Genomic DNA, 15,045 nt, shown 5'->3' with positions numbered 1-15,045 from the left:
AAATCAAACTAGATAAAGAATTGAAATCTCACAAGTGCATCCCTGTTACCCAGAGCCCAACATAGGGTTCTCAACTTGCAATTGAAGTACATTTTAATCTATCTTATAAAAGAACAAACACCAGGAGTTTGAGGGTGGGAAGAAGGGGAAAGAAAGAAAATACATGTTATTTTATGCTGCATTCTATTGTCTTAGTCCACTCAGACTGCTATAATAATGAGATGCTGTAGATTGGGTAAGAAAATTATTTGTTACCATTCTAGAGGCTAAGAAGTCCGAGATCAAGACACCAGCAGATTCAGTGCCCAGGAAGGACCTGTTCCTCCTAGACAGCGCCTTTTTACTGCGTCCTGACAGGGTAGAGGGAGGAAACAAGCTCCCTCAGGCCCTTTTATAATGGCACCAATCCCTTTTAGGAGGACTCCGCCCTCATGACCTAATCATCTCAAGACTGCATTGGGGATTAGGTTTCAACTTATGAATTTGGGGGTGGGGGGCACAAACATTCAGATCATAGCATCTATGAGCCAAACAAACAGGGAAATTTTCCAGGGCCAGGGCAAGGGTGAAGTTAGTAAAGCACTCTCAGGCAGAAACTTTAAGTGAGTTGAAGGAGAGGTAGCGCCAATAATTGAGTTGGGTAATATTTACATGCAATATTTTCTAAATTGTGGCAAAATATTCATAACATACTTGTTACTGTTTTATCCATTTTAAAGTCTGCAGTTCAGTGGCATTAAGTAATTCACGTTATTGTGCAACTATTACCACCATCCATCTCTAGATATTTTCATCTTCCCAAACTGAAACTCTGCGTAGTTTAAACAATTTGCCCCCATTCATTCCTTCTTCTAGCTTCCAACACCCACTATTCCACTGTATCTATGAATTTAACTACCCTAGGAAACTCATATAAGTATAATCATATGGTATTTGTCATTTTGTGACTAGCTTGTTTTCACATAGTAAAATGTCTTCAAGGTTCATCCATACTGTAGCATATATGAGAATTTCCTCTTTCTTTCCCTACGGCTGAATAATGTTTCCTTGGATGTATATACCACATTTTGTTTATCCATTTACGCACTGATGGACACTTGGACGGATTCCACATTTTGGCTATTGTGAATAATGCTGCTATGAACTTGAGTGTACAAATATTTGTTCAAGTCCCTGCTTTCAGTTTTTTTGGGTATAAACTCAAAGCGGAGTTGCTGGATCATATGGTGATTCTGTTTAATTTTTGAGGAAGCACCATACTGTTTTCTATAGAGGCTGTATCGCTTAGTGGCCCTGCTTTGCCACTAGCAGGGCACAAGAGTTCCAGTTTCTCTACATTCTCAGTGTCATTTGTTATTTTCTGTTTGATTTTAACCATTCTAATGGGTATGAGGTGGTATCTCATTGTGATTTTAATTTGCGTTTCTCTAATAATAGTATTGTTGAGCATCCTTTCATGCCCTTATTGGCCATTTGGATAATATCCTCTTTGGAGAAATGTCTGTTCAATTTCTTGGCCCATATGTTAATTGGGTTGTTTGGTTTTTTTGTTTGTTTGCTTTTGAGATGGAGGAGTTTTTAAATATATTCTGGATATCAACCCTTTATCAGATATATGAGTTCCAAATATTTTCTCTCATTTCATGGTTGTTGTTTCACTTTATTAGTGTTCTTTGATGCACAAAAGTTTTTATTTTGATGTCATGCAATTTATCTATTTTTAATGCAATACATTTTTAAAAACAAGAATTAATTCAAAAACCGTGATGAACAAAACATCCAGATTTTAAATACAGATAGATCTGTATTACTGATTTTGTCTTTGCCTCAGGCTCCAATATGGCTAAGCACAGCAATGCTGTGTGCATTTTCTACACTGCGCATCATGAAACATAAGAAGTCCTGTGGATTCTAACACTTCTAGTATCACAAGTAGATAAATCATACAAAAAGAGTCTAGAGATGTTCTGTGTTGTGCAATAAATAGCACCTGATTAATGTAAGGTCACAATTCTCTTTGTTTGCATTTTCTGTATTTTCAGGAGATGATAAAGGGCAAAATTCAGGTCTACACTTGCAGCTTGCTTTTCTGAATAAATATGATTATTCTTGTTAGAAAGAAAATGGTCTCATCTCTTGATGAGAATTATAACTGGAAATGGTGCCCCAGGAGAGTTGCCTGAGGGTGGGGATAGGTAGGCTGCAAAGTCAGTGAAAACCTATCTTCTATATATTGTTGTGCCTAAAGCTTTTACTAACCCAAAGAAATCTTGTTTTTATATTATATAGGGAAATCACAAATCAAGAAGAATGAAAACATATTGCAGATAAATTAAACATTTCAATATAAAATAAAATCACAGAAATGTTGGGAAATTTTAGGAGACCAAACAAATAAACTAGAGATTAGGGAATCTCTTAAAACATGTTAGGAAGGCCTGGCGTGGTGGCTCACGCCTGTAATCCCAGTACTTTGGGAGGCCCAGGCGGGCGGATCACGAGGTCAGGAGATCGAGACCATCCTGGCTAACATGGTGAAACCCCGTCTCTACTAAAAATACAAAAAATTAGCTAGGCATGGTGGCAGGTGCCTGTAGTCCCAGCTACTCGGGAGGCTGAGGCAGAAGAATGGTGTCAACCCAGGAGGCGGAGCTTGCAGTGAGCTGAGATCACATCACTGCACTCCAGCCTGGTTCCAGAGCAAGGCTGCGTCTCAAAAAAAAAAAAAAAAAGTTAGGAAAATTATTGGCTATAATGAAACTATCAAAATATTTGTTCTATTAAACATAAAATTATAGGCAAGACACATTATAAGTATAGTCAAAGGAAAACTATAGATTGGGAAAGTACGATGCACATACTTGATATATGTACGATATTTATATTATCTCTCATATTCATTAGTGCTACCTTATTTCATGACATGATTTCAGTGTATATAAATTACGTTGTGTTTTATGTAACCCCTAGAGACTGTAATGTGAATAGAAGCAGGGTTAGGCTCACAGAAGTTATTCACTACCACAACCCTACTGCAAAGAGTTCCTACATGTTCATACGAGAAAGAAAGCCTTATAGAAAAGTTTGCAGAGGGCCTTTGACGGATCACATATGGAAGAGACAACCAAATACACACTAAACACAAAAATATTGTGAGACTCATTAGTAGACATTTTTTAATTGTATTAAAAGAATAACAGGGTAACTCTGTACAGGTTATCAAAAATAAAATAATAATCAGCACTGGCACCAATAGGTGCAAAAGGTGAATGCACACATGTGTGCATAACTGATGAAAGATGATTTCGTAGAGATTTTTTTGGAATATAATATGGTAATTTTATATCATATTTATATCATATATATATGTTTATATCACAAACAAAGACTTCTGTAGCACAATAAGAAGATTCCAGGAAATCTACAGGTTTATTTGCATTTATTTATTGGTATGGTAAAAATCTAGGACGGGGTCACTAACACTAATGCTACAATACAATTTTATGACGATAAATGTAGAAATGAGCTAAAACATTAGTAAGCAGGGAAGCTGTTGACAAAATTATGGAGCATTCATCCCATGGAAATGTGAGGTCTTTGCAAGGATGAGTTCAATGAGTATGAGGTGTCTTGAGAAGATTTTATAATACAATTCTAACTGAGAAAATCACATTGCAGTAATGTATATATAATATAAGCTCAATTTAATACACAGAGAAGGGACATACCTTTGTAAAAATTCTCACTTGAGTGTATGAACAAAGAGAGAATTTGGGTTAATGGAAAGAGCAAGGGGACACCATAAAAAAAAGAAGATGATAAAAAAATGCTATATTAAAAATGCCAAGACAAAAAGCAAGCTCGTTAAAATAAAAAACAATATATGTGTATATATACATATATTTATTTCTCTCTTACGAAAAGGTTATTGTTGGTTATGTCTACTGACTGAAAACTTCAAGTGATTTTGACTTTCCTCTTACATTTTGCTATATTGTTTGAAGTATTTACAAAAAGCATGAATTATTTATACAATCAGAAAGAAACAAGGAAACATTTTTGTTTAAAAAAGAAAACGTGTAATCCATGTGTAATATGTAAATTTGTATGACTCAGAATGAGTTAATCATTGTAATAGCCTACTTCTATTATTTGTCACATCGGAGAGCTTCATGCATTGGTAATTCCCAATCTACAACTGTCTAGCTGTCTTTCTGTCTATCTCTGAGACATTCTAGGCTTTGCTTGTTGATGAGGGTAAACAGGTCCTATCACAGCAATTTCCCAGGACGTACCTTGAAGCCCCTGTGCACTTGATTACCAGATACTGGGCCACATAGAATAAATGGTGCTGCTCTGCAATCTTCTGCTTCTAGTTTGTGATGCTTTCTTTCTTTGGTTTCACTGAATGCAGTTGCTCTGCCAGTACTGACCTCCCCTAGTAACCCCAGTCCTGTTCTCTTTCATGTAGTGAACAAGTCATTATTCTTTAAGTAATATTGTGCAATAGGATATTCTGCAATAATGAGAATGTTTACCTGTGCTAGCAGTGTGGTGGGGAACTGGCCACATTGAGCTCTCGAGCAGTTGAAATGTGGCTAGTGACACTGAGAAACTAACTTTTAAAATTTTATTCAAGTTTTATTTATTTAAATTTCAGTAGCAAAAATGTGGCCTGTGGCTATTATTGAGCAGTGCCACTTTAAAATGAAATTTTCAGTGCTATTGGGTTAGTAATAGCGTTTTTCACCTATGTCTCTTTTTTGGCTCTCCCAGACACACAAGCCTTGCAGGTGTGACTGTGCTGAGAGGTCACAGCCAGCTCGGATCAGGGGTCCCCAAGCCCCAGGCCATGGACTGTTTCTGGTCGGTGGCCTGTTAGGAACTGGGCCACATAGCAGGAGGTGAGAGGTGGGCAAGGGAGCGTTACTGCCTGAGCTCCACCTTCTGTCAGATCAGCAGCGGCATTAGATGAGCACAAACACATAGGTTGTGAACTGCACATGTGAGGGATCTAGGCTGCGTGCTCCTTATGAGAATGTAATGCCTGGTGATATGAGGTGGAACAGTTTCATCCTGAAACTGTGCCCATCCCCCACCCCACCCCCATCCTTCCATGAAAAAATTGTCTTCTATGAAACTGGTCCCTGGTGCCAAAAAAGTTCGTGACCACTGCTCTGGATTACTCTCAATTCTTCTTCACTAGTGGTTGTTTGTTTTGGGGGGTCCACATTATCTCCTCCAATTCAGAATCCACTGTGGAATCTCTACCATATAGAGAAGTTTGTTAATTTCCAAATTATCACATGGATTGAATATGAATTCTTTTTCATAGATATTCTGAACCCCAACAACTTATGGGATATACTTGAGAACTTTTTAATGTTGATATTTTGTCAATTATAATAACAAAATCCTAAACATTTTCTGAAAAAAGTTTATCTGCCAAAAGCACACTAGAAAGTGTTGTCCAATTCTTCCTCCAAGCCCATTAGAGCTTAATATCTGAGCCAGGCAAAATTATACACATACAACCATCCCACAATTAAGGAGCCCTATATTTACCTTTAGATCAGGGGAATTTAAATGTTTTTTCTTCTGCACTCACCACAAAGGAGAGCACCAGCATAGGCACTGCAGCCCTTGTCTAAAGTTCATTTTCTCTGTCCCTATTCTGTCACCTCCCAGGAGGAGAACAAGTCCCATATGCAGAGTTAGAATTTACTCATGAATTTACAGCATCACAAATTCAGAGTGTCATTCAATTTCTCTTGCTCTACTCCAGGACACTTGACGGCTACTTCTTTTAGATTCTGGAAACACAAGTTGTCCACCCCTTTCTGAGCAACAGGTAGGCGTTGCATATAGCACAGAGGTTCAGTGTAAGAACACTGGAGACAGACTGCCTGCTATTGAGGCCGGGATTCTCCACATCCTAGTTGTGTGTACTTGAGCAAATGTTGAACATCTGTCTCCCTGCCCTCATCTTTACATGGGAAATAATAATAGTATATGTATTCCATAGGATGGTTGAAAGGATGAAATAAACTAATACCTACTCGTCCTTTGATATTTATGGGAGATTGGTTCCAGGACCACCCTGCAGATATCAAAATCCATGGATGCTCAAGTCCCCTATGAAAAATGGCATAGTTTTTACTTATAACCTACATACATCCTCCCGTGTACTTTAAATAATCTCTTGATTACTTATAATACCTAATTCAACGTTAATGCTATGTAAATTGTTGTCATATGTATTTTTTATTTGTATTAATTATTATAGTATAGTTACTTTTTATTTTTTTTCTAATATTTAAAATCTGAGGTTGGTTGAATCTACAGGTGTGGAACAAATGTATACAAAAGGCCAACCGCATAAAGCATTTATAACAATGCCTGGCAATACTACTGGCACTACTACGTGCAGTGTCTCATCGTTAGCTCTCCACTTGGTAAAGTTGGCTGCCCTTTTAACCTTCAAGAAGGAAGCCATATTAACAAGGAATTTTCCTTCTATGGGCAAGTTACACATACAGGCATACCCTGGGATATATTGCAGATTCAGTTCCAGGCCACTAAAATTAAGCCAATAAGGCAATAAAGTGAGTTACACAAATATATCTTTTTTTCTTTCTCAGTGCACATAAAAGTTATTTTTACACTATGCTGTAGTCTATTAATTCAATAGCACTATGTATAAAAAATTTACATACCTTAATTAAAATATATTTTATTGCTGAAAAATGCTAAGTATCTTCTGAGCCTTTAGCAAGTTATAATCCTTATGCTGGTGGAGGGTCTTGCCTCAATGTGGCTGGTTGCTGACTGATTAGGGTGGAGATGGTTCCTCAAGGTTGGGGTGTCTGGCAGTTTCTTAAAACAAGACAACAATGAGATTTGCCACATTGATTGACTCTTCCTTTCATGAAAGACTTCTCTGTAGCATCTGATGCCATTTGATAGCATGTTACCCAAAGTAGAACTTTCAAAACCTGTCTCAAACCTTGACACTGCTTTATCAACTAAGTGTATGTAATATTCTAAATCCCTTGTTGTCATTTCAAAGTGTTCATAGCATCTTCACCACTGGTGGATTCTATCTCAAAGAAGCCACTTTCTTTGCTCTTCCATAAAGAAAAACACCTCATTCTCTTCAAGTTTTATCATGAAATTGTAGCAATTCATTCACTCCTTCAGGCTTCACTTCTAATTCTTGTTATCTTGCTATTTTGGCCAAATCTGAAATTAATGCCTGCACTGACGTCATGAACCCCTGAAAGTCATCTATGAGCGTTAGAATAAACTTCTTCCAATCTCCAGTTAATGGTAATATTTTGACCTCCTCTCATGAATAACTTATGCTCTTAAGGGCATCTAGACTGGTGAATCCTTTCCTGGTTTTCAACTGACTTCTCCCAGATCTATCAGAGGAATCACTATCTGTGGCAGTTATAGCCTTCTGAAATGTATTTCTTAAATAATAAGTATTGAAACTTGAAATCGCTCTTTTATCCATGGGCTGCAGAATGGTTGTTGTGTTAGCAGGCATGAAAACAACGCTTATCTCTTTTTACCTCTCCATCAGAGCTCTTGGGTGACTAGGTACATTGTCAATGAGCAGTAATATTTTGAAAAGAACTTATTATTCTGAGCAGTAGGTCTTGAAAGTGGTCTTAAAATATCCAGTAAACCATGCTATTAACAGATGTGCTGTCATCTAGGCTTTGTTCTTCCATTTATTGAGCACAGGCAGAGTAGATTTACCATAATTCTTTAGAGCCCTAGGATTTTTAGAATTGTAAGTGAGCATTGGCTTCAACTTAAAGTCACCAGCTATCTTAGCCTCTAACAAGAGAATCAGGCTGCCTTTGAAAGTTTTAAGCCAGGCCTTGATCTCTCTAGCTATGAAAGTTCTAGATGGTATCTTCTTCCAATAGAAGGCTGTTTGATCTACACTGAAAATCTGTTGTTTAGTGTAGTCACATTCACAATGATCTTACCTATGATTTTCTAGATTATTTGCTGCAGTTTCTTCCTCAGCACTTGCTGTTTTACCTTGCACTTTTATGTTATAGAGATAGCTTCTTTCTTTAAACCCCATGAACCAACCTCTGCTGGCTTCCAATTTTGTCTTCTGCAGCCTCCTCACCTCTCTCAGCCTTCATAAAATTGAAGAGTGTTAAGACCTTGCTCTGGATCAGGATTTGGCCTAAGGGAATGTTGTCACTGGTTAGATCTTCTATTCCGATCTTTAAAACTTTCTCCATATCAGCAATAAGCCTGTTTTACTTTCCTATTACTCATGTGTTCATTGAAATAGCACTTTTAATTTCCTTCAAGAACTTTTTCTTCACATTCACATCTTGGCAACTGGCACAAGAAGCCTAGCTTTTGCCCTATCTCAGCTTTCAACATGCCTTACTCACTAAGCTTAATCATTTCTAGCTTTTCATTTAAAGTGAGAGATGTGTGACTCTTCCTTTCGCTTCAACACTTACAGTCCATTTCAGAGTTATTTATTGGCCTAATTTCAATATTGTTGTATTTCAAGGAATAAGCAGGCCTGAGGAGAGGGGGAGCCGGAGAACAGCCAGTCGGTGGAGCAGTCAGAACACACACAACATTTATCAATTGCATTCACTGTCTTATATGGTCACAGTTCTTGGTACCCCAAAATAATTACAATAGTAACATCAAATATCATTGATCACAGGTAATCACAACAGATATAATAATAATGAAAACTTTTGAAATATTGTGAGAATTACCAAAATGTAACAAAGAGACCAAAAGTGAGCACGTGTTATTGGGAAAATGGCGCTGATACATTTGTTCAAGGGAAAGTTGCCGCAAACCTTCAATTTTTGAAAAATGCAGTATCTGTAAAGTGCAATGAAAGTATTCCAGGCATACTTACATCTTTCATCTTTGGCTGGAAAAACACCTCTGAATACTAACACAACATCTCCTCAGGGTAAATCAGTGGGGTGTAACTTTTATAAATAAGATGTGATATTACTATTATGTCTGCCATTTGAGATGGAGAGTAGCAATGCTGAAAATATGCTTTAATTCAGAGTAATTTTTCAGTTTTTAATGATGAGCTTAGCACCACAGTTTTCACAAATGCTATATTGATAAATGAATGATCTTAAATTATTAATATAGCACAGAAATTGTTTTGTAGAATCAAATAAATTCAGAGACAGGGGTATGGAAACCATAATTTGTGACTCTTTATGTTCACATAAAATTATTTTAAAATTCTTTTGCCATGAAAATTTCTCTCTTGACTCTTGTGATTGTCCTTATAAATTGGGGTGTAAAATATGGCTAACAGGTCCATATAATAGTGTTGCTAATGAATAATTGATGCCTTAATAGTCTTTGAAAATCTCATTACTTGATTGTTGCTAAGAATTTTCTGCTAAGGGCTGCTTACGAAGCAGAGGAATGAGAAATTCCTCTGCCTTATTACCAATGATAGAACCCTAGAGGTGATGTGCTTGAAAAGGGAGGCAAGACCTGATTTTGGATTTAAAGTCTGAAAGGCACATGTTTATTCAACTGATCTAACAAGCTATAGGGTCAATAGAGAAGTAAAATAAGAAAATTAATGAGGATTGCCAGAAGAGAAGACATGGGAAAGCAAAGAAGAAGCCTATTATGAGTAATTCCAAAGCAATTTCATGGCCCATGAATTGTTCCTTTTCTGTACCAGCACACTTATTTCCAGAGACTTTAAAGGTGTTATCAAGTTTGACTTATCTGTACTCCTTCATCCCTCAACTTACATCTGGACCAAATCTTGGTTTATTTGGTGTGCAGGTGTTCCATAGCAGGAAATACGACGAGATGAGTTTATACTTACAAGATAAAACACCCAGCTGTAGATCTGCTGCTAAAGAGGTTAGGGTAAGGAAAGGGGCTGGAACTTAGACTTTCTGAAACAAAGACTTGAATGATTCATTATACAGCTGTCTGTCTCTCGAATTTCTCTTGGGTGGATGGTGATAATAGACAAGTCCAGTATGGTATTTTTGGTTTGGAATGAAGACTTTTGGTAAAGATGCTATAGGAACATTCTTCTTTTGGTGAGTGGTATAGGAATTCAGCAGGTTGGGAGGTTAGCACCTTACTTATCAGTACTTACTTATCATTACCATACTTACCTACCCTTCCAACAAATTGTTCACACCCTTCTCTGGCAACCCATCTTAAGTGTCTTGTAATATACAGGCTCATTAGGATAGAAGTACCTTAATTAATAACCTAAAGGAATTGACATGAATTGGGATACCTGGTTTACCTAAAATGAAACGATGATACTGAATTATCCACACAGTGAAATAGCTGAAAAAAAAAATAGAGCCAAGGTGTTCAAGAATGAAGAGGATCCAGCATAAACCAGGATTGTCTCCAGGATATGGGACTTTCCTGTTTTAAGACTGGGAAAACCCTGGGCAAACTAGGACAAGTTGTTCACCTTAGTCAAGCATCTAACAGTAGACTATTATCAGAATGACTGCCATGACTAAGATGGTTTCATGGACCTACAATAATAAATTATCTGAAATAGGGTCGAATGAGGGGATCCTCCAGAGACATCCAAAAAATGGAGTCTTGCTGTTTCAGTTTTCCAGACAGCTTCATCTAAGAATATGTAAAACACATTGTATCTGGATTTCTAATATTTAGACATTCTTATAAGCCTGACTGAGTACTTGAAAATCTACTTCCTGAGAACTGAATAGAAGAAATGAAAAAGTTTGATGTAAACCATAATCTGGGCTTCTAAGGTAGGAATTCCTTTATGATAGCCTAATATAGGATGTGCCTGTTGGTAATAGAATTGTTTTCTAATATCTTGGAAAGTTGTTTGCTGAAATGATGTCCTGTCAGTAAAACATCCTAGAACCTTAAAAGTCTGAGTACTTAAAAAAATCCTGGGAACACAAAGATTATCAAGGATAGATGAATAGACATAAAGCAAATACATGCCAGGAAGGTTATACCTCTATCAGGGAATTGGGGTTTTCGTGGTATCTCATATTTGGGAAAAGGAGATTGTCTATGAAGTAACAATCTTCTTCACAGAAGGTTGTCTATGAAGCTTATTGGGACATAGTACTCACACTATAAATTTCTGCTTTCATAGCTAAGAATGAACAGAGGATTTCTTTTTATTACAAACACTCCTCTTCAGCTGTGTGTGCTGTCTGCACCTGCAATATGGGAGGGCAGTTGAGGAAACATGATTCATTGTATTGCCACTCTGTTAGCCAAAGTGCTAGATTATCCCACAATTCCTTGAGAATTTTAGCAAACAGGATCACACTTGTTCAAGCTTAAATCATTTACCTAATTAAATACTTGGAAAGAATAAATAACAGCAACTAATAGTTCCCCGATCCTGCCAGAGGGTAGTGAATTACTTAATTTGTGCCCTCTGCTTGAGATGGACATCAAAAATCCTGGAGGGCTCTTTTAGGAATATCTTATAACATATGCAAGGAGAGATGTGTAGAAGCTTTTCTTCCCTTCCTCCCTCCCTTCCTTCCAACATTTCCTCCCTCCCTCCCTCCTTCCCTTCATCCCTCCATCCCTCTCTTCCTCCCTTCCTTCCTTCCTGAAATATTATTTGAGAAAGGTACATGCAGGCAGAAATACAAAATTTTATAAGAATACAGAGAGGAGAACTGCATGGAATCATATTCCAGTTGATTTGCCGATATAAATCAACATATTTTGATTGTTCCTTTTAAAGGGTTTCTTCATGCCTTGTGAAAAACAAGTTGGAGATTACCTGCTAACAGTGATAAGGGTAGCAAGGGTGTTTGATGTTGGTTAAGTGGGAATGTGTGGAATATTTGTTGTGCAATTTTATCAAATAAATATTCAACAATGTGCAAGCCATATGGGAGGTCTAGCTATGTTGTGGGATCTTCATTTCATAGTAGTGCTAATTTGTTAATTTAGATGATTTTCTCTAGCTATGTTCAGCTGCCCAGAAGGCAAAAAAAGTCAGAAGAACAAGAGAAAATTATTAAATAATGGACCATATAATTGAACTCAGGGAAAAAAGTGAAGACAAAATAGAAAAATAATAAGGAAAAAGTATCAAGATGGTTAAAACATTAAGTGGGATTAGTTTGGTCAAGTGAGCTAGAAGGACAGAGAACACGATACACAAATTAATGACCTGGGAAATAAAACAATGTTAGGCCCTGGAATTAAGGGCATAGAGGAATTTGCTCATACTGTTTTATGCAGCAGAAGAAAATGATGTAGAGGGAGGTAGGAATAGATATGAAGGTCGGAACCCAGGAAGCTAAGGAGCATTGTACAATGATAGTGTATTAAAGAACAGGCTGCCAGCCTGGGCTGTGAGCATGGGTGGGTGGAGACAATGTGGAGTGTGTTAATAATGGTTCTCAGCTGCAAATAATAGAACTTACTTGGGTTAGCTTGAACAGAAAAGGATTTAGTGAAGAACCAGAGAACTACAGTTAGATCCTATGCAACTAAGAAACATACAGGCAGGAACAACTCAGGAGAAACATACAGCTAATGACATCACTAGTGTCACTGTCCATGCTCAGAACTTCTCATGCTAGTGACTGGAAGATAAAAAGAAAAAAATAACCAGTTACCTTGAATAACTGGATGCCTCTGTGATGCTGGTTGCTCTGTGGAAGAAGCCTCTCGTGCTGGTTGTTCTGTAGAAGAAGCTCCTGCGTCATGTTGATCACTTCCACATCTGAAAACAATGCAGATGTATCTGTGCTGAGAAACATATGTCACATGCAGAATCCTAGCTTCCCAGAGCTCTTTCAGCTTTCCAGCCCCCATAGTACATTAGATAAGATGAGAATCGGTGCTAAGAGTGAATCTGCCATATCTGTCCCAGAATAGTTTATATTTGAATATTAATTGGTAGAAAAATAAATGAGACTAATGATGAAGTTAGAGTCAAATGGAGAGAACTCTTTGCTTCCCAGCTTTTTGTATGGTTGGCCAGACAGCAGTGGTCACATGACAAAAGATTCAGTGTAGTGTATGTGCTCGGTTTTGACTTTTCAACTTTGGACACTGCCAGTTCAAGAGATCGAAGTCTCTGTTTATATATATGAAGTATGGCCTCTTTTCTTTCTCTTTTTTATGTGGGGCATAAAGAATTATATGCATCAACTTGTATAAGAATTGATCATAGTTTTAAATGTAACAAACTAAAAAATTTTGAAGGAAATCATAGGAATATGTTACCATGACCTTAGGTTAGGCAGTTGTTTCACATATTTGACACATGTATAAGTTATGAAAGAAAAAAATACACAAATTGTACATCATCAAATTAAAAGATTTTTTAATTAAAAGGACATCATCAAAAAAGTGAAAAGATTTAGTTGTTAACTTAGGTGTCAATTTGACTGCATTAAGAAATACCTAGAGACTTGCAAAGAGTTATTTCTGGGTGGGTCTGTGATGGTTTTTTAGAGGAGATTGGCGTATCAGTCACTGGACTGAGTAGGGAAGATCTACCCTCAGTGTCAGCAGGAACCATCCAATCAGCTCGATACCTAGATAAAACAAAAAAGGCAGCAGAAAGGTGAATTCAGTCTCTCTCTCTCTCACACACACACAACTGCTCTGCCCCATCATTGCCCTTCTTCTTGGAATGACACAGCAAGAAGGCCCTCACCAGATGCCATCTTCTCGATCTTGAACTTTCCAGGCCCTAGAACCATAAACCAATTCATTTCTGTTCATTGTAAATTACCCAGTCTCAGTATTCTGTGATAGTAGCACAGAACAGAGTAAGACTAAATATAACCCACAAATTTGTGTGAAATACTTTAAAATCATATTTTTGATAAGGAACTTGTATTTATATATGAGTAATTCTCAAATTAAACAATAAAACATGCATAATATAAAACCAATTTTTAAATGGGTAAAATATTTAAATAGACATTTCTCTAAAGATGATATACAAGTGGCCAATAAACACATGAAAATTTACTCAACATCATTAGTCCATAGGAAAATATAAATCAAAACCACAGTGAAATGTAACTTCTTATCCATAACGGTAGCTAAAACTTAAACAGACAGACCATAAAAAGTATTATGAAATGTATAGAGGAATGAGAACCCTCATACAATCCTGATGGGATAGTAAAATAGTGCAGTCACTTTAGGAAACAGTTTAGCAGTCCCTCAAAATGATAAATTATAAAGTCACTATATAACATGATGATTCTACTCATAGGTAGACTAGAGAGAAGTAAAGTCATAAGTCCACACATAAAAATGTACACAGATGTCCGTATCAGCTTTATCCATAAGAATCAAAATGTAGAAACAACCCAAAGGTCCATCAATGGAAAATAAAATGTGGACTATCTATGCAATTGGATATTACCTGGCAATAAAAAGGAATTAAATAGTTACAGATGCTATGTAACATGGATTAACTTTGAAAGTATTATTCTTAGAGAAAGAAGCTGGTTAAGGAAGACCCCATATTATATGACTACATTTATATAAAATGTCCACAATAGTCAAATTCATGGTGATGAAAATTCAGTTAGTAATTACTGAGGGCTATGGAAAGGTGGGAATGTGAAATGATTACTAATGGGTAGGGAATTTCCTTTTGTTGTGATAAAAATGTTTTAAAATTAGATCATGCTGATGATTGCACAATCCTGGGAATATAATAAAAGCTACTGAAATGCTCACTTTATAATACATTTAAAGTATAAATATGAAGCTATTATTAATATTAATATGTGTGTGCATGTATATATTACACATATGGAATTTATATACATATAAGACACACATATATAAATATATACACATATATACATGCACACACATATTAATAACATGTATGATACCTGAGTTTGTCAAATATATAATATATATTACATATATGTGATATTGTATATATATATATATTTCACACATGCTCAGTTAACATACACTTACACTCCCCTAATGTGAACTAACAAAATACTAGATTCCCTGATAATT

This window comes from Symphalangus syndactylus, chromosome 4 (assembly GCF_028878055.3).
Source record: "Symphalangus syndactylus isolate Jambi chromosome 4, NHGRI_mSymSyn1-v2.1_pri, whole genome shotgun sequence".
Taxonomy (NCBI): Eukaryota; Metazoa; Chordata; class Mammalia; order Primates; family Hylobatidae; genus Symphalangus; species Symphalangus syndactylus.
The sequence above is the reverse complement of the archived record's forward strand: the minus strand, read 5'-3'. Positions refer to the sequence as shown.